Source organism: Salvelinus fontinalis, chromosome 28 (genome assembly GCF_029448725.1).
Source record: "Salvelinus fontinalis isolate EN_2023a chromosome 28, ASM2944872v1, whole genome shotgun sequence".
In the NCBI taxonomy this organism is placed as follows: domain Eukaryota; kingdom Metazoa; phylum Chordata; class Actinopteri; order Salmoniformes; family Salmonidae; genus Salvelinus; species Salvelinus fontinalis.
In genome coordinates this window covers 42,019,558-42,036,989 of record NC_074692.1, presented here as the reverse complement: position 1 = coordinate 42,036,989, position 17,432 = coordinate 42,019,558, and the positions used below count along the sequence as shown (strand labels likewise).

General features: G+C 36.0%; 21 non-coding genes across 21 annotated transcripts; all 21 read right to left on the bottom strand.

Annotated features, from left to right (window-relative positions):
- Window positions 1–164: 164 nt before the first annotated feature.
- Window positions 165–276, bottom strand: trnal-caa (transfer RNA leucine (anticodon CAA)). The gene is made up of 2 exons: window positions 239–276; window positions 165–210 (listed from the first exon to the last, which is right to left on the bottom strand). It is a non-coding gene; the product is annotated as a tRNA-Leu (tRNA).
- Window positions 277–623: 347 nt separating this feature from the next.
- On the bottom strand, window positions 624–735 carry trnal-caa (transfer RNA leucine (anticodon CAA)). The gene is made up of 2 exons: window positions 698–735; window positions 624–669 (listed from the first exon to the last, which is right to left on the bottom strand). It is a non-coding gene; the product is annotated as a tRNA-Leu (tRNA).
- A 347-nt stretch (window positions 736–1,082) lies between these two features.
- Window positions 1,083–1,194, bottom strand: trnal-caa (transfer RNA leucine (anticodon CAA)). Its single transcript has 2 exons — window positions 1,157–1,194; window positions 1,083–1,128 (listed from the first exon to the last, which is right to left on the bottom strand). It is a non-coding gene; the product is annotated as a tRNA-Leu (tRNA).
- A 346-nt stretch (window positions 1,195–1,540) lies between these two features.
- trnal-caa (transfer RNA leucine (anticodon CAA)) lies at window positions 1,541–1,652 on the bottom strand. The gene is made up of 2 exons: window positions 1,615–1,652; window positions 1,541–1,586 (listed from the first exon to the last, which is right to left on the bottom strand). It is a non-coding gene; the product is annotated as a tRNA-Leu (tRNA).
- Window positions 1,653–1,998: 346 nt separating this feature from the next.
- On the bottom strand, window positions 1,999–2,110 carry trnal-caa (transfer RNA leucine (anticodon CAA)). Its single transcript has 2 exons — window positions 2,073–2,110; window positions 1,999–2,044 (listed from the first exon to the last, which is right to left on the bottom strand). It is a non-coding gene; the product is annotated as a tRNA-Leu (tRNA).
- A 346-nt stretch (window positions 2,111–2,456) lies between these two features.
- Window positions 2,457–2,568, bottom strand: trnal-caa (transfer RNA leucine (anticodon CAA)). Its single transcript has 2 exons — window positions 2,531–2,568; window positions 2,457–2,502 (listed from the first exon to the last, which is right to left on the bottom strand). It is a non-coding gene; the product is annotated as a tRNA-Leu (tRNA).
- Window positions 2,569–3,371: 803 nt separating this feature from the next.
- On the bottom strand, window positions 3,372–3,484 carry trnal-caa (transfer RNA leucine (anticodon CAA)). Its single transcript has 2 exons — window positions 3,447–3,484; window positions 3,372–3,418 (listed from the first exon to the last, which is right to left on the bottom strand). It is a non-coding gene; the product is annotated as a tRNA-Leu (tRNA).
- Window positions 3,485–4,274: 790 nt separating this feature from the next.
- On the bottom strand, window positions 4,275–4,386 carry trnal-caa (transfer RNA leucine (anticodon CAA)). Its single transcript has 2 exons — window positions 4,349–4,386; window positions 4,275–4,320 (listed from the first exon to the last, which is right to left on the bottom strand). It is a non-coding gene; the product is annotated as a tRNA-Leu (tRNA).
- Window positions 4,387–5,187: 801 nt separating this feature from the next.
- Window positions 5,188–5,299, bottom strand: trnal-caa (transfer RNA leucine (anticodon CAA)). Its single transcript has 2 exons — window positions 5,262–5,299; window positions 5,188–5,233 (listed from the first exon to the last, which is right to left on the bottom strand). It is a non-coding gene; the product is annotated as a tRNA-Leu (tRNA).
- Window positions 5,300–5,647: 348 nt separating this feature from the next.
- Window positions 5,648–5,759, bottom strand: trnal-caa (transfer RNA leucine (anticodon CAA)). Its single transcript has 2 exons — window positions 5,722–5,759; window positions 5,648–5,686 (listed from the first exon to the last, which is right to left on the bottom strand). It is a non-coding gene; the product is annotated as a tRNA-Leu (tRNA).
- A 347-nt stretch (window positions 5,760–6,106) lies between these two features.
- On the bottom strand, window positions 6,107–6,218 carry trnal-caa (transfer RNA leucine (anticodon CAA)). Its single transcript has 2 exons — window positions 6,181–6,218; window positions 6,107–6,152 (listed from the first exon to the last, which is right to left on the bottom strand). It is a non-coding gene; the product is annotated as a tRNA-Leu (tRNA).
- A 345-nt stretch (window positions 6,219–6,563) lies between these two features.
- On the bottom strand, window positions 6,564–6,675 carry trnal-caa (transfer RNA leucine (anticodon CAA)). Its single transcript has 2 exons — window positions 6,638–6,675; window positions 6,564–6,609 (listed from the first exon to the last, which is right to left on the bottom strand). It is a non-coding gene; the product is annotated as a tRNA-Leu (tRNA).
- Window positions 6,676–7,023: 348 nt separating this feature from the next.
- Window positions 7,024–7,128, bottom strand: trnas-cga (transfer RNA serine (anticodon CGA)). Its single transcript has 2 exons — window positions 7,091–7,128; window positions 7,024–7,069 (listed from the first exon to the last, which is right to left on the bottom strand). It is a non-coding gene; the product is annotated as a tRNA-Ser (tRNA).
- A 346-nt stretch (window positions 7,129–7,474) lies between these two features.
- Window positions 7,475–7,586, bottom strand: trnal-caa (transfer RNA leucine (anticodon CAA)). The gene is made up of 2 exons: window positions 7,549–7,586; window positions 7,475–7,520 (listed from the first exon to the last, which is right to left on the bottom strand). It is a non-coding gene; the product is annotated as a tRNA-Leu (tRNA).
- A 345-nt stretch (window positions 7,587–7,931) lies between these two features.
- Window positions 7,932–8,043, bottom strand: trnal-caa (transfer RNA leucine (anticodon CAA)). The gene is made up of 2 exons: window positions 8,006–8,043; window positions 7,932–7,977 (listed from the first exon to the last, which is right to left on the bottom strand). It is a non-coding gene; the product is annotated as a tRNA-Leu (tRNA).
- Window positions 8,044–8,394: 351 nt separating this feature from the next.
- Window positions 8,395–8,506, bottom strand: trnal-caa (transfer RNA leucine (anticodon CAA)). Its single transcript has 2 exons — window positions 8,469–8,506; window positions 8,395–8,440 (listed from the first exon to the last, which is right to left on the bottom strand). It is a non-coding gene; the product is annotated as a tRNA-Leu (tRNA).
- Window positions 8,507–11,583: 3,077 nt separating this feature from the next.
- On the bottom strand, window positions 11,584–11,695 carry trnal-caa (transfer RNA leucine (anticodon CAA)). The gene is made up of 2 exons: window positions 11,658–11,695; window positions 11,584–11,629 (listed from the first exon to the last, which is right to left on the bottom strand). It is a non-coding gene; the product is annotated as a tRNA-Leu (tRNA).
- Window positions 11,696–12,499: 804 nt separating this feature from the next.
- On the bottom strand, window positions 12,500–12,611 carry trnal-caa (transfer RNA leucine (anticodon CAA)). The gene is made up of 2 exons: window positions 12,574–12,611; window positions 12,500–12,545 (listed from the first exon to the last, which is right to left on the bottom strand). It is a non-coding gene; the product is annotated as a tRNA-Leu (tRNA).
- A 347-nt stretch (window positions 12,612–12,958) lies between these two features.
- trnal-caa (transfer RNA leucine (anticodon CAA)) lies at window positions 12,959–13,070 on the bottom strand. Its single transcript has 2 exons — window positions 13,033–13,070; window positions 12,959–13,004 (listed from the first exon to the last, which is right to left on the bottom strand). It is a non-coding gene; the product is annotated as a tRNA-Leu (tRNA).
- Window positions 13,071–15,706: 2,636 nt separating this feature from the next.
- Window positions 15,707–15,818, bottom strand: trnal-caa (transfer RNA leucine (anticodon CAA)). The gene is made up of 2 exons: window positions 15,781–15,818; window positions 15,707–15,752 (listed from the first exon to the last, which is right to left on the bottom strand). It is a non-coding gene; the product is annotated as a tRNA-Leu (tRNA).
- A 1,261-nt stretch (window positions 15,819–17,079) lies between these two features.
- trnal-caa (transfer RNA leucine (anticodon CAA)) lies at window positions 17,080–17,191 on the bottom strand. The gene is made up of 2 exons: window positions 17,154–17,191; window positions 17,080–17,125 (listed from the first exon to the last, which is right to left on the bottom strand). It is a non-coding gene; the product is annotated as a tRNA-Leu (tRNA).
- Between the last annotated feature and the right edge of the window lie 241 nt (window positions 17,192–17,432).

The window sequence follows — 17,432 nt, the reverse complement described above, 5'->3', positions numbered from 1 at the left end:
TAGGCATATGATGACCTGTATCGAACGATTATTCACGTTCATGTGTTTTCTGTTCTCAAATTATGACATCTATCAAACTATTAATCACTGTTCATGTGTTTCCCTTTCAACCTTTGGAGAATTTCTCGGTGTTGACCAAAAGCTACTTTTTTAGGCAAAAGTTGTGTCATAAGAGGGATTTGAACCCTCGCCTCCAGTCAGAGACCAGAATACCCTTATAACCAGGAAGGTTTCTCACCTTGAGTCTGGCGCCTTAGACCACTCGGCCATCCTGACAGCTATGAAGCCATAAAATTCATATTTTTTCACGATTCTGTAACATAAAGTCTGATATGTCTGATGGAAAATTGCAGATCTTAAGATACAAAGAACGGAAAAGAAAAAAATGTATAAAGGTAATGAAAGATATAGTGAAAAACATTTTTTTAAAGGAATTGAGTAACTTTTTGAAATCTAAACTAGGCATATGATGACCTGTATCGAACCATTATTCCCGTTTCATGTGTTTTCTGTTCTCAGATTATGACATCTATAAACTCTTAATCACTGTTCATGCGTTTTCCTTTCACCATTTGGAGAATTTCTCGGTGTTGACCAAAAGCTACTTTTTTAGGCAAAAGATGTGTCAGAAGAGGGATTTGAAACCTCGCCTCCAGTCGGAGACCAGAATACCCTTATAACCAGGAAGCTTTCTCACCTTGAGTCTGGCGCCTTAGACCACTCGGCCATCCTGACAGCTATGAAACCATAAAATTCATATTTTTTCACGATTCTGTAACATAAAGTCTGATATGTCTGATGGAAAATTGCAGATCTTAAGATACAAAGAACTGAAAAGAAAAAAATGTATAAAGGTAATGAAAGATATAGTGAAAAACATTTTTTTAAAGGAATTGAGTAACTTTTTGAATTCTAAACTAGGCATATGATGACCTGTGTCGAACCATTATTCCCGTTTCATGTGTTTTCTGTTCTCAGATTATGACATCTATAAACTCTTAATCACTGTTCATGCGTTTTCCTTTCACCATTTGGAGAATTTCTCGGTGTTGACCAAAAGCTACTTTTTTAGGCAAAAGATGTGTCAGAAGAGGGATTTGAAACCTCGCCTCCAGTTGGAGACCAGAATACCCTTATAACCAGGAAGGTTTCTCACCTTGAGTCTGGCGCCTTAGACCACTCGGCCATCCTGACAACTATGAAACATTAATATTAATATGTTTTTCAGGATTCTGTAACATAAAGTCTGATATGTCTGATGGAAACATGCAGAACTGAAGATACAAAGAACAGACAACAAAAAAATGCCAAAAGCAAATGAAAGATAGAGTAAAAACATTTTTTAAGGAAATTGAAGAAGTGAGTGAATTCTAAGCTAGGCATATGATGACCTGTATCGAACGATTATTCACGTTCATGTGTTTTCTGTTCTCAAATTATGACATCTATCAAACTATTAATCACTGTTCATGTGTTTCCCTTTCAACCTTTGGAGAATTTCTCGGTGTTGACCAAAAGCTACTTTTTTAGGCAAAAGATGTGTCAGAAGAGGGATTTGAAGCCTCGCCTCCAGTTGGAGACCAGAATACCCTTATAACCAGGAAGGTTTCTCACCTTGAGTCTGGCGCCTTAGACCACTCGGCCATCCTGACAACTATGAAACATTAATATTAATATGTTTTTCAGGATTCTGTAACATAAAGTCTGATATGTCTGATGGAAACATGCAGAACTGAAGATACAAAGAACAGACAACAAAAAAATGCCAAAAGCAAATGAAAGATAGAGTAAAAACATTTTTTAAGGAAATTGAAGAAGTGAGTGAATTCTAAGCTAGGCATATGATGACCTGTATCGAACGATTATTCACGTTCATGTGTTTTCTGTTCTCAAATTATGACATCTATCAAACTATTAATCACTGTTCATGTGTTTCCCTTTCAACCTTTGGAGAATTTCTCGGTGTTGACCAAAAGCTACTTTTTTAGGCAAAAGATGTGTCAGAAGAGGGATTTGAACCCTCGCCTCCAGTTGGAGACCAGAATACCCTTATAACCAGGAAGGTTTCTCACCTTGAGTCTGGCGCCTTAGACCACTCGGCCATCCTGACAACTATGAAACATTAATATTAATATGTTTTTCAGGATTCTGTAACATAAAGTCTGATATGTCTGATGGAAACATGCAGAACTGAAGATACAAAGAACAGAAAACAAAAAAATGCCAAAAGCAAATGAAAGATAGAGTAAAAACATTTTTTAAGGAAATTGAAGAAGTGAGTGAATTCTAAGCTAGGCATATGATGACCTGTATCGAACGATTATTCACGTTCATGTGTTTTCTGTTCTCAAATTATGACATCTATCAAACTATTAATCACTGTTCATGTGTTTCCCTTTCAACCTTTGGAGAATTTCTCGGTGTTGACCAAAAGCTACTTTTTTAGGCAAAAGTTGTGTCATAAGAGGGATTTGAACCCTCGCCTCCAGTCAGAGACCAGAATACCCTTATAACCAGGAAGGTTTCTCACCTTGAGTCTGGCGCCTTAGACCACTCGGCCATCCTGACAGCTATGAAGCCATAAAATTCATATTTTTTCACGATTCTGTAACATAAAGTCTGATATGTCTGATGGAAAATTGCAGATCTTAAGATACAAAGAACGGAAAAGAAAAAAATGTATAAAGGTAATGAAAGATATAGTGAAAAACATTTTTTTAAAGGAATTGAGTAACTTTTTGAAATCTAAACTAGGCATATGATGACCTGTATCGAACCATTATTCCCGTTTCATGTGTTTTCTGTTCTCAGATTATGACATCTATAAACTCTTAATCACTGTTCATGCGTTTTCCTTTCACCATTTGGAGAATTTCTCGGTGTTGACAAAAACATACTTTTTTAGGCAAGTGCTGTCAGAAGAGGGATTTGAACCCTCGCCTCCAGTCGGAGACCAGAATACCCTTATAGCCAGGAAGGTTTCTAACCTTGAGTCTGCGCCTTAGACCACTTGGCCATCCTGACAGCTATGAGGCCATAAAATTCATATTTTTTCACGATTCTGTAACATAAAGTCTGATATGTCTGATGGAAAATTGCAGATCTTAAGATACAAAGAACGGAAAAGAAAAAAATGTTAAAAGGTAATGAAAGATATAGTAAAAAACATTTTTTTAAAGGAATTGAGTAACTTTTTGAAATCTATACTAGGCATATGATGACCTGTATCGAACCATTATTCCCGTTTCATGTGTTTTCTGTTCTCAGATTATGACATCTATAAACTCTTAATAACTGTTCATGCGTTTTCCTTTCACCATTTGGAGAATTTCTCAGTGTTGACCAAAAGCTACTTTTTTAGGCAAAAGCTGTGTCAGAAGAGGGGTTTGAACCCTCGCCTCCAATTCGGAGACCAGAATACCCTTACAACCAGGAAGGTTTCTCACCTTGAGTCTGGCGCCTTAGACCACTCGGCCATCCTGACAACTATGAAACCTAAATATTAATATGTTTTTCAGGATTCTGTAACATAAAGTCTGATATGTCTGATGGAAACATGCAGAACTGAAGATACAAAGAACAGACAACAAAAAAATGCCAAAAGCAAATGAAAGATAGAGTAAAAACATTTTTTAAGGAAATTGAAGAAGTGAGTGAATTCTAAGCTAGGCATATGATGACCTGTATCGAACGATTATTCACGTTTCATGTGTTTTCTGTTCTCAAATTATGACATCTATCCAACTATTAATCACTGTTCATGTGTTTCCCTTTCAACCTTTGGAGAAATTCTCGTGTTGACAAAAATATACTTTTTTAGGCAAGTGCTGTCAGAAGAGGGATTTGAACTCTCGCCTCCAGTCAGAGACCAGAAACCCTTACATCCAGGAAGGTTTCTCTCCTTGAGTCTGGCGCCTTAGACCACTCAGCCATCCTGACAGCTATGAAGCCATAAAATTCATATTTTTTCACGATTCTGTAACATAATGTCTGATATGTCTGTTGGAAAATTGCAGATCTTAAGATACAAAGAACGGAAATGAAAAAAATGTTAAAAGGTAATGAAAGATATAGTAAAAAACATTTTTTTAAAGGAATTGAGTAACTTTTTGAATTCTAAACTAGGCATATGATGACCTGTATCGAACCATTATTCCCGTTTCATGTGTTTTCTGTTCTCAGATTATGACATCTATAAACTCTTAATCACTGTTCATGCGTTTTCCTTTCACCATTTGGAGAATTTCAAAAGCTACCTTTTTAGGCAAAATTTGTGTCAGAAGAGGGATTTGAAACCTCGCCTCCAGTCGGAGACCAGAATACCCTTATAACCAGGAAGGTTTCTCACCTTGAGTCTGGCGCCTTAGACCACTCGGCCATCCTGACAACTCTGAAGTTTTGAAATTCACATCTTTCACGATTCTGTTACATAAAGTCTGATATGTCTGATGGAAACATGCAGATCTTTAGATACAAAGAACGGAAAAGAAAAAAATGTTAAAAGGTAATGAAAGATATAGTAAAAAACATTTTTTTAAAGGAATTGAGTAACTTTTTGAATTCTAAACTAGGCATATGATGACCTGTATCAAACCATTATTCCCGTTTCATGTGTTTTCTGTTCTCAGATTATGACATCTATAAACTCTTAATCACTGTTCATGCGTTTTCCTTTCACCATTTGGAGAATTTCTTGGTGTTGACCAAAAGCTACTTTTTTAGGCAAAATCTGTCAGAAGAGGGATTTGAACACTCGCCTCCAGTCGCAGACCAGAATACCCTTATAACCAAGAAGGTTTCTCACCTTGAGTCTGGCGCCTTAGACCACTCGGCCATCCTGACAACTATGAAACCTTAATATTAATATGTTTTTCAGGATTCTGTAACATAAAGTCTGATATGTCTGATGGAAACATGCAGAACTGAAAATACAAAGAACAGACAACAAAAAAATGCCAAAAGCAAATGAAAGATAGAGTAAAAACATTTTTTAAGGAAATTGAAGAAGTGAGTGAATTCTAAGCTAGGCATATGATGACCTGTATCGAACGATTATTCACGTTTCATGTGTTTTCTGTTCTCAAATTATGACATCTATCAAACTATTAATCACTGTTCATGTGTTTCCCTTTCAACCTTTGGAGAAATTCTCAGTGTTGACAAAAATACACCTTTTTAGGCAAGTGCTGTCAGAAGAGGGATTTGAACCCTCGCCTCCAGTCAGAGACCAGAATACCCTTACATCCAGGAAGGTTTCTCTCCTTGAGTCTGGCGCCTTAGACCAATCGGCCATCCCGACAGCTATAAAGCCATAAAAATTAATTTTTTTTCACGATTCTGTAACATAATGTCTGATATGTCTGTTGGAAAATTGCAGATCTTAAGATACAAAGAACGGAAAAGAAAAAAATGTTAAAAGGTAATGAAAGATATAGTAAAAAACTGTTTTTTAAAGGAATTTTGTAACTTTTTGAATTCTAAACTAGGCATATGATGACCTGTATCAAACCATTATTCCCGTTTCATGTGTTTTCTGTTCTCAGATTATGACATCTATAAACTCTTAATCACTGTTCATGCGTTTTCCTTTCACCATTTGGAGAATTTCTTGGTGTTGACCAAAAGCTACTTTTTTAGGCAAAATCTGTGTCAGAAGAGGGATTTGAACCCTCGCCTCCAGTCGGAGACCGAATACCCGTACAACCAGGAAGGTTTCTCAACCTTGAGTCTGGCGCCTTAGACCACTCGGCCATCCTGACAACTATGAAATGTTAATATTAATATGTTTTTCAGGATTCTGTAACATAAAGTCTGATATGTCTGATGGAAACATGCAGATCTTTAGATACAAAGAACGGAAAAGAAAAAAATGTTAAAACGTAATGAAAGATATAGTAAAAAACATTTTTTTAAAGGAATTTAGTAACTTTTTGAATTCTAAACTAGGCAACTAGATGACCTGTATCAAACCATTATTCCCGTTTCATGTGTTTTCTGTTCTCAGATTATGACATCTATAAACTCTTAATCACTGTTCATGCATTTTCCTTTCACCATTTGGAGAATTTCTTGGTGTTACCAAAGCTACTTTTTTAGGCAAAATCTGTGTCAGAAGAGGGATTTGAACCCTCACCTCCAGTCGGAGACCAGAATACCCTTATAACCAAGAAGGTTTCTCACCTTGAGTCTGGCGCCTTAGACCACTCGGCCATCCTGATAACTATGAAATGTTAATATTAATATGTTTTTCAGGATTCTGTAACATAAAGTCTGATATGTCTGATGGAAACATGCAGAACTGAAGATACAAAGAACAGACAACAAAAAAATGCCAAAAGCAAATGAAAGATAGAGTAAAAACATTTTTTAAGGAAATTGAAGAAGTGAGTGAATTCTAAGCTAGGCATATGATGACCTGTATCGAACGATTATTCACGTTTCATGTGTTTTCTGTTCTCAAATTATGACATCTATCAAACTATTAATCACTGTTCATGTGTTTCCCTTTCAACCTTTGGAGAAATTCTCGGTGTTGACAAAAATATACTTTTTTAGGCAAGTGCTGTCAGAAGAGGGATTTGAACCCTCGCCTCCAGTCAGAGACCAGAATACCCTTACATCCAGGAAGGTTTCTCTCCTTGAGTCTGGCGCCTTAGACCAATCGGCCATCCTGACAGCTATGAAGCCATAAAAATTAATATTTTTTCACGATTCTGTAACATAATGTCTGATATGTCTGTTGGAAAATTGCAGATCTTAAGATACAAAGAACGGAAAAGAAAAAAATGTTAAAAGGTAATGAAAGATATAGTAAAAAACAGTTTTTTAAAGGAATTTTGTAACTTTTTGAATTCTAAACTAGGCATATGATGACCTGTATGAAACCATTATTCCCGTTTCATGTGTTTTCTGTTCTCAGATTATGACATCTATAAACTCTTAATCACTGTTCATGCGTTTTCCTTTCACCATTTGGAGAATTTCTTGGTGTTGACCAAAAGCTACTTTTTTAGGCAAAATCTGTGTCAGAAGAGGGTTTTGAACCCTCGCCTCCAGTCGGAGACCAGAATACCCAGGAAGGTTTCTCACCCTCGAGTCTGGCGCCTTAGACCACTCGGCCATCCTGACAACTCTGAAGCTTTGAAATTCACATCTTTCACGATTCTGTTACATAAAGTCTGATATGTCTGATGGAAACATGCAGATCTTTAGATACAAAGAACGGAAAAGAAAAAAATGTTAAAAGGTAATGAAAGATATAGTAAAAAACATTTTTTTAAAGGAATTTAGTTACTTTTTGAATTCTAAACTAGGCATATGATGACCTGTATGAAACCATTATTCCCGTTTCATGTGTTTTCTGTTCTCAGATTATGACATCTATAAACTCTTAATCACTGTTCATGCGTTTTCCTTTCACAATTTGGAGAATTTCTTGGTGTTTACCAAAAGCTACTTTTTTAGGCAAAATCTTTGTCAGAAGAGGGATTTGAACCCTCACCTCTAGTCAGAGACCAGAATACCCTTATAACCAAGAAGGTTTCTCACCTTGAGTCTGGCGCCTTAGACCACTCGGCAATCCTGACAACTATGAAACCTTAATATTAATATGTTTTTCAGGATTCTGTAACATAAAGTCTGATATGTCTGATGGAAACATGCAGAACTGAAGATACAAAGAACAGACAACAAAAAAATGCCAAAAGCAAATGAAAGACAGAGTAAAAACATTTTTTAAGGAAATTGAAGAAGTGAGTGAATTCTAAGCTAGGCATATGATGACCTGTATCGAACGATTATTCACGTTTCATGTGTTTTCTGTTCTCAAATTATGACATCTATCAAACTATTAATCACTGTTCATGTGTTTCCCTTTCAACCTTTGGAGAAATTCTCGGTGTTGACAAAAATATACTTTTTTAGGCAAGTGCTGTCAGAAGAGGGATTTGAACCCTCGCCTCCAGTCAGAGACCAGAATACCCTTACATCCAGGAAGGTTTCTCTCCTTGCGTCTGGCGCCTTAGACCACTCGGCCATCCTGACAGCTATGAAGCCATAAAATTCATATTTTTTCACGATTCTGTAACATAATGTCTGATATGTCTGTTGGAAAATTGCAGATCTTAAGATACAAAGAACGGAAAAGAAAAAAATGTTAAAAGGTAATGAAAGATATAGTAAAAAACATTTTTTTTAAAGGAATTGAGTAACTTTTTGAATTCTAAACTAGGCATATGATGATGACCTGTATCAAACCATTATTCCCGTTTCATGTGTTTTCTGTTCTCAGATTATGACATCTATAAACTCTTAATCACTGTTCATGCGTTTTCCTTTCACCATTTGGAGAATTTCTTGGTGTTTACCAAAAGCTACTTTTTTAAGCAAAATCTGTGTCAGAAGAGGGATTTGAACCCTCACCTCCAGTCGGAGACCAGAATACCCTTATAACCAAGAAGGTTTCTCACCTTGAGTCTGGCGCCTTAGACGACTCGGCCATCCTGACAACTCTGAAGTTTTGAAATTCACATCTTTCACGATTCTGTTACATAAAGTCTGATATTTCTGATGGAAACATGCAGATCTTTAGATACAAAGAACGGAAAAGAAAAAAATGTTAAAAGGTAATGAAAGATATAGTAAAAAACATTTTTTTTAAAGGAATTGAGTAACTTTTTGAATTCTAAACTAGGCATATGATGACCTGTATCAAACCATTATTCCCGTTTCATGTGTTTTCTGTTCTCAGATTATGACATCTATAAACTCTTAATCACTGTTCATGCGTTTTCCTTTCACCATTTGGAGAATTTCTTGGTGTTTACCAAAAGCTACTTTTTTAAGCAAAATCTGTGTCAGAAGAGGGATTTGAACCCTCACCTCCAGTCGGAGACCAGAATACCCTTATAACCATGAAGGTTTCTCACCTTGAGTCTGGCGCCTTAGACGACTCGGCCATCCTGCCAACTATGAAACCTTAATATTAATATGTTTTTCAGGATTCTGTAACATAAAGTCTGATATGTCTGATGGAAACATGCAGAACTGAAAATACAAAGAATAGACAACAAAAAAATACCAAAAGCAAATGAAAGATAGAGTAAAAACATTTTTTAAGGAAATTGAAGAAGTGAGTGAATTCTAAGCTAGGCATATGATGACCTGTATCGAACGATTATTCACGTTTCATGTGTTTTCTGTTCTCAAATTATGACATCTATCAAACTATTAATCACTGTTCATGTGTTTCCCTTTCAACCTTTGGAGAAATTCTCGGTGTTGACCAAAATATACTTTTTTTAGGCAAGTGCTGTCAGAATAGGGATTTGTACCCTCGCCTCCAGTCGGAGACGAGAATACCCTTATAACCAAGAAGGTTTCTCACCTTGAGTCTGGCGCCTTAGACCACTCGGCCATCCTGACAACTATGAAACCTTAATATTAATATGTTTTTCAGGATTCTGTAACATAAAGTCTGATATGTCTGATGGAAACATGCAGAACTGAAGATACAAAGAACAGACAACAAAAAAATGCCAAAAGCAAATGAAAGATAGAGTAAAAACATTTTTTAAGGAAATTGAAGAAGTGAGTGAATTCTAAGCTAGGCATATGATGACCTGTATCAAACGATTATTCACGTTTCATGTGTTTTCTGTTCTCAAATTATGACATCTATAAACTCTTAATCACTGTTCATGCGTTTTCCTTTCACCATTTGGAGAAATTCTCGGTGTTGACAAAAATATACTTTTTTAGGCAAGTGCTGTCAGAAGAGAGATTTGAACCCTCGCCTCCAGTCAGAGACCAGAATACCCTTACATCCAGGAAGGTTTCTCTTCTTGAGTCAGGCGCCTTAGACCACTCGGCCATCCTGACAGCTATGAAGCCATAAAATTCATATTTTTTCACGATTCTGTAACATAATGTCTGATATGTCTGTTGGAAAATTGCAGATCTTAAGATACAAAGAACGGAAATGAAAAAAATGTTAAAAGGTAATGAAAGATATAGTAAAAAACATTTTTTTAAAGGAATTGAGTAACTTTTTGAATTCTAAACTAGGCATATGATGACCTGTATCGAACCATTATTCCCGTTTCATGTGTTTTCTGTTCTCAGATTATGACATCTATAAACTCTTAATCACTGTTCATGCGTTTTCCTTTCACCATTTGGAGAATTTCTTGGTGTTGACCAAAAGCTACTTTTTTAGGCAAAATCTGTGTCAGAAGAGGGATTTCAACCCTCGCCTCCAGTCGGAGATCAGAATACCCGTATAACCAGGAAGAATTCTCAACCTTGAGTCTGGTGCCTTAGACCACTCGGCCATCCTGACAACTCTGAAGTTCTGAAATTCACATCTTTCACGATTCTGTTACATAAAGTCTGATATGTCTGATGGAAACATGAGGATCTTTAGATACAAAGAAGGGAAAAGAAAAAAATGTTAAAAGGTAATGAAAGATATAGTAAAAAACATTTTTTTAAAGGAATTGAGTAACTTTTTGAATTCTAAAATAGGCATATGATGACCGGTATCAAACCATTATTCCCGTTTCATGTGTTTTCTGTTCTCAGATTATGACATCTATAAACTCTTAATCACTGTTCATGCGTTTTCCTTTCACCATTTGGAGAATTTCTTGGTGTTTACCAAAAGCTACCTTTTTAGGCAAGATTTGTGTCAGAAGAGGGATTTGAACCCTCGCCTCCAGTCGGAGACAAGAATACCCGTATAACCAGGAAGGTTTCTCACCTCACCTTGAGCCACTCGGCCATCCTGACAACTCTGAAATTTTGAAATTCACATCTTTCACGATTCTGTTACATAAAGTCTGATATGTCTGATGGAAACATGCAGATCTTTAGATACAAAGAACGGAAAATATTTTTTTTTTAAAAGGTAATGAAAGATATAGTAAAAAACATTTTTTTAAAGGAATTGAGTAACTTTTTGAATTCTAAACTAGGCATATGATGACCTGTATCAAACCATTATTCCCGTTTCATGTGTTTTCTGTTCTCAGATTATGACATCTATAAACTCTTAATCACTGTTCATGCGTTTTCCTTTCACCATTTGGAGAATTTCTTGGTGTTGACCAAAAGCTACCTTTTTAGGCAAGATTTGTGTCAGAAGAGGGATTTGAACCCTCGCCTCCAGTCGGAGACACGAATACCCGTATAACCAGGAAGGTTTCTCACCTCACCTTGAGCCACTCGTCCATCCTGACAACTCTGAAATTTTGAAATTCACATCTTTCACGATTCTGTTACATAAAGTCTGATATGTCTGATGGAAACATGCAGATCTTTAGATACAAAGAACGGAAAATATTTTTTTTTTAAAAGGTAATGAAAGATATAGTAAAAAACATTTTTTTAAAGGAATTGAGTAACTTTTTGAATTCTAAACTAGGCATATGATGACCTGTATCAAACCATTATTCCCGTTTCATGTGTTTTCTGTTCTCAGATTATGACATCTATAAACTCTTAATCACTGTTCATGCGTTTTCCTTTCACCATTTGGAGAATTTCTTGGTGTTTACCAAAAGCTACTTTTTTAAGCAAAATCTGTGTCAGAAGAGGGATTTGAACCCTCACCTCCAGTCGGAGACCAGAATACCCTTATAACCAAGAAGGTTTCTCACCTTGAGTCTGGCGCCTTAGACGACTCGGCCATCCTGACAACTCTGAAGTTTTGAAATTCACATCTTTCACGATTCTGTTACATAAAGTCTGATATTTCTGATGGAAACATGCAGATCTTTAGATACAAAGAACGGAAAAGAAAAAAATGTTAAAAGGTAATGAAAGATATAGTAAAAAACATTTTTTTTAAAGGAATTGAGTAACTTTTTGAATTCTAATCTAGGCATATGATGACCTGTATCAAACCATTATTCCCGTTTCATGTGTTTTCTGTTCTCAGATTATGACATCTATAAACTCTTAATCACTGTTCATGCGTTTTCCTTTCACCATTTGGAGAATTTCTTGGTGTTTACCAAAAGCTACTTTTTTAAGCAAAATCTGTGTCAGAAGAGGGATTTGAACCCTCACCTCCAGTCGGAGACCAGAATACCCTTATAACCATGAAGGTTTCTCACCTTGAGTCTGGCGCCTTAGACGACTCGGCCATCCTGCCAACTATGAAACCTTAATATTAATATGTTTTTCAGGATTCTGTAACATAAAGTCTGATATGTCTGATGGAAACATGCAGAACTGAAGATACAAAGAACAGACAACAAAAAAATGCCAAAAGCAAATGAAAGATAGAGTAAAAACATTTTTTAAGGAAATTGAAGAAGTGAGTGAATTCTAAGCTAGGCATATGATGACCTGTATCGAACGATTATTCACGTTTCATGTGTTTTCTGTTCTCAAATTATAACATCTATCAAACTATTAATCACTGTTCATGTGTTTCCCTTTCAACCTTTGGAGAAATTCTCGGTGTTGACAAAAATATACTTTTTTAGGCAAGTGCTGTCAGAAGAGGGATTTGAACCCTCACCTCCAGTCAGAGACCAGAATACCCTTACATCCAGTAAGGTTTCTCTCCTTGAGTCTGGCGCCTTAGACCACTCGGCCATCCAGACAGATATGAAGACATAAAATTCATATTTTTTCACGATTCTGTAACATAATGTCTGATATGTCTGTTGGAAAATTGCAGATCTTAAGATACAAAGAACGGAAAAGAAAAAAATGTTAAAAGGTAATGAAAGATATAGTAAAAAACAGTTTTTTAAAGGAATTGAGTAACTTTTTGAATTCTAAACTAGGCATATGATGACCTGTATCAAACCATTATTCCCGTTTCATGTGTTTTCTGTTCTCAGATTATGACATCTATAAACTCTTAATCACTGTTCATGCGTTTTCCTTTCACCATTTGGAGAATTTCTTGGTGTTGACCAAAAGCTACCTTTTTAGGCAAAATCTGTGTCAGAAGAGGGATTTGAACCCTCGCCTCCAGTTGGAGACCAGAATACCCTTTTAACCAAGAAGGTTTCTCACCTTGAGTCTGGCGCCTTAGACCACTCGGCCATCCTGACAACAATGAAACCTTAATATTAATATGTTTTTCAGGATTCTGTAACATAAAGTCTGATATGTCTGATGGAAACATGCAGAACTGAAGATACAAAGAACAGACAACAAAAAAATGCCAAAAGCAAATGAAAGATAGAGTAAAAACATTTTTTAAGGAAATTGAAGAAGTGAGTGAATTCTAAGCTAGGCATATGATGACCTGTCTCGAACGATTATTCACGTTTCATGTGTTTTCTGTTCTCAAATTATGACATCTATCAAACTATTAATCACTGTTCATGTGTTTCCCTTTCAACCTTTGGAGAAATTCTCGGTGTTGACAAAATTATACTTTTTTAAGCAAGTGCTGTCAGAAGAGGGATTTGAACCCTCGCCTCCAGTCAGAGACCAGAATACCCTTACATCCAGTAAGGTTTCTCTCCTTAAGTCTGGCGCCTTAGACCACTCGCCCATCCTGACAGATATGAAGCCATAAAATTCATATTTTTTCACGATTCTGTAACATAATGTCTGATATGTCTGTTGGAAAATTGCAGATCTTAAGATACAAAGAACGGAAAAGAAAAAAATGTTAAAAGGTAATGAAAGATATAGTAAAAAACTGTTTTTTAAAGGAATTGAGTAACTTTTTGAATTCTAAACTAGGCATATGATGACCGGTATCAAACCATTATTCCCGTTTCATGTGTTTTCTGTTCTCAGATTATGACATCTATAAACTCTTAATCACTGTTCATGCGTTTTCCTTTCACCATTTGGAGAATTTCTTGGTGTTGACCAAAAGCAACTTTTTTAGGCAAAATCTGTGTCAGAAGAGGGATTTGAACCCTCGCCTCCAGTCGGAGAACAGAATACCCTTATAACCAAGAAGGTTTCTCTCCTTAAGTCTGGCGACTTAGACCACTCGCCCATCCTGACAGATATGAAGCCATAAAATTCATATTTTTTCACGATTCTGTAACATAATGTCTGATATGTCTGTTGGAAAATTGCAGATCTTAAGATACAAAGAACGGAAAAGAAAAAAATGTTAAAAGGTAATGAAAGATATAGTAAAAAACAGTTTTTTAAAGGAATTGAGTAACTTTTTGAATTCTAAACTAGGCATATGATGACCGGTATCAAACCATTATTCCCGTTTCATGTGTTTTCTGTTCTCAGATTATGACATCTATAAACTCTTAATCACTGTTCATGCGTTTTCCTTTCACCATTTGGAGAATTTCTTGGTGTTGACCAAAAGCTACTTTTTTAGGCAAAATCTGTGTCAGAAGAGGGATTTGAACATTCGCCTCCAGTCGGAGAACAGAATACCCTTATAACCAAGAAGGTTTCTCACCTTGAGTCTGGCGCCTTAGACCACTCGGCCATCCTGACATCTATGAAGTTTTGAAATTCACATCTTTCACGATTCTGTTACATAAAGTCTGATATGTCTGATGGAAACATGCAGATCTTTAGATACAAAGAACGGAAAAGAAAAAAATGTTAAAAGGTAATGAAAGATATAGTAAAAAACATTTTTTTAAAGGAATTGAGTAACTTTTTGAATTCTAAACTAGGCATATGATGACCTGTATCAAACCATTATTCCCGTTTCATGTGTTTTCTGTTCTCAGATTATGACATCTATAAACTCTTAATCACTGTTCATGCGTTTTCCTTTCACCATTTGGAGAATTTCTTGGTGTTGACCAAAAGCTACTTTTTTAGGCAAAATCTGTGTCAGAAGAGGGATTTGAACGCTCGCATCCAGTCGGACACCAGAATACCCTTATAACCAAGAAAGTTTCTCACCTTGAGTCTGGCGCCTTAGACAACTCGTCCATCCTGACAACTATGAAACCTTAATATTAATATGTTTTTCAGGATTCTGTAACATAAAGTCTGATATGTCTGATGGAAACATGCAGAACTGAAGATACAAAGAACAGACAACAAAAAAATGCCAAAAGCAAATGAAAGATAGAGTAAAAACATTTTTTAAGGAAATTGAAGAAGTGAGTGAATTCTAAGCTAGGCATATGATGACCTGTATCGAACGATTATTCACGTTTCATGTGTTTTCTGTTCTCAAATTATGACATCTATCAAACTATTAATCACTGTTCATGTGTTTCCCTTTCAACCTTTGGAGAAATTCTCGGTGTTGACAAAAATATACTTTTTTAGGCAAGTGCTGTCAGAAGAGGGATTTGAAACCTCGCCTCCATTCAGAGACCAGAATACCCTTACATCCAGAATGGTTTCTCAACTTGAGTCTGGCGCCTTAGACCACTCGGCCATCCTGATAACTCTGAAGTTTTGAAATTCACATCTTTCAAGATTCTGTTACATAAAGTCTGATATGTCTGATGGAAACATGCAGATCTTTAGATACAAAGAACGGAAAAGAAAAAAATGTTAAAAGGTAATGAAAGATATAGTAAAAAACATTTTTTTAAAGGAATTGAATAACTTTTTGAATTCTAAACTAGGCATATGATGACCTGTATCAAACCATTATTCCCGTTTCATGTGTTTTCTGTTCTCAGATTATGACATCTATAAACTCTTAATCACTGTTCATGCGTTTTCCTTTCACCATTTGGAGAATTTCTTGGTGTTGACCAAAAGCTACTTTTTTAGGCAAAATCTGTGTCAGAAGAGGGATTTGAACCCTCGCCTCCAGTCGGAGACCAGAATACCCTTATAACCAAGAAGGTTTCTCACCTTGAGTCTGGCGCCTTAGACCACTCGGCCATCCTGACAACTATGAAACCTTAATATTAATATTTTTTTCAGGATTCTGTAACATAAAGTCTGATATGTCTGATGGAAACATGCAGAACTGAAAATACAAAGAATAGACAACAAAAAAATACCAAAAGCAAATGAAAGATAGAGTAAAAACATTTTTTAAGGAAATTGAAGAAGTGAGTGAATTCTAAGCTAGGCATATGATGACCTGTATCGAACGATTATTCACGTTTCATGTGTTTTCTGTTCTCAAATTATGACATCTATCAAACTATTAATCACTGTTCATGTGTTTCCCTTTCAACCTTTGGAGAAATTCTCGGTGTTGACCAAAATATACTTTTTTTAGGCAAGTGCTGTCAGAATAGGGATTTGTACCCTCGCCTCCAGTCGGAGACGAGAATACCCTTATAACCAAGAAGGTTTCTCACCTTGAGTCTGGCGCCTTAGACCACTCGGCCATCCTGACAACTATGAAACCTTAATATTAATATGTTTTTCAGGATTCTGTAACATAAAGTCTGATATGTCTGATGGAAACATGCAGAACTGAAGATACAAAGAACAGACAACAAAAAAATGCCAAAAGCAAATGAAAGATAGAGTAAAAACATTTTTTAAGGAAATTGAAGAAGTGAGTGAATTCTAAGCTAGGCATATGATGACCTGTATCAAACGATTATTCACGTTTCATGTGTTTTCTGTTCTCAAATTATGACATCTATAAACTCTTAATCACTGTTCATGCGTTTTCCTTTCACCATTTGGAGAAATTCTCGGTGTTGACAAAAATATACTTTTTTAGGCAAGTGCTGTCAGAAGAGAGATTTGAACCCTCGCCTCCAGTCAGAGACCAGAATACCCTTACATCCAGGAAGGTTTCTCTCCTTGAGTCAGGCGCCTTAGACCACTCGGCCATCCTGACAGCTATGAAGCCATAAAATTCATATTTTTTCACGATTCTGTAACATAATGTCTGATATGTCTGTTGGAAAATTGCAGATCTTAAGATACAAAGAACGGAAATGAAAAAAATGTTAAAAGGTAATGAAAGATATAGTAAAAAACATTTTTTTAAAGGAATTGAGTAACTTTTTGAATTCTAAACTAGGCATATGATGACCTGTATCGAACCATTATTCCCGTTTCATGTGTTTTCTGTTCTCAGATTATGACATCTATAAACTCTTAATCACTGTTCATGCGTTTTCCTTTCACCATTTGGAGAATTTCTTGGTGTTTACCAAAAGCTACCTTTTTAGGCAAAATTTGTGTCAGAAGAGGGATTTGAACCCTCGCCTCCAGTCGGAGACCAGAATACCCGTAAAACCAGGAAGGTTTCTCACCTTGAGTCTGGCGCCTTAGACCACTCGGCCATCCTGACAACTCTGAAGTTTTGAAATTCACATCTTTCACGATTCTGTTACATAAAGTCTGATATGTCTGATGGAAACATGCAGATCTTTAGATACAAGAACGGAAAAGAAAAAAATGTTAAAAGGTAATGAAAGATATAGTAAAAAACAGTTTTTTAAAGGAATTGAGTAACTTTTTGAATTCTAAACTAGGCATATGATGACCTGTATCAAACCATTATTCCCGTTTCATGTGTTTTCTGTTCTCAG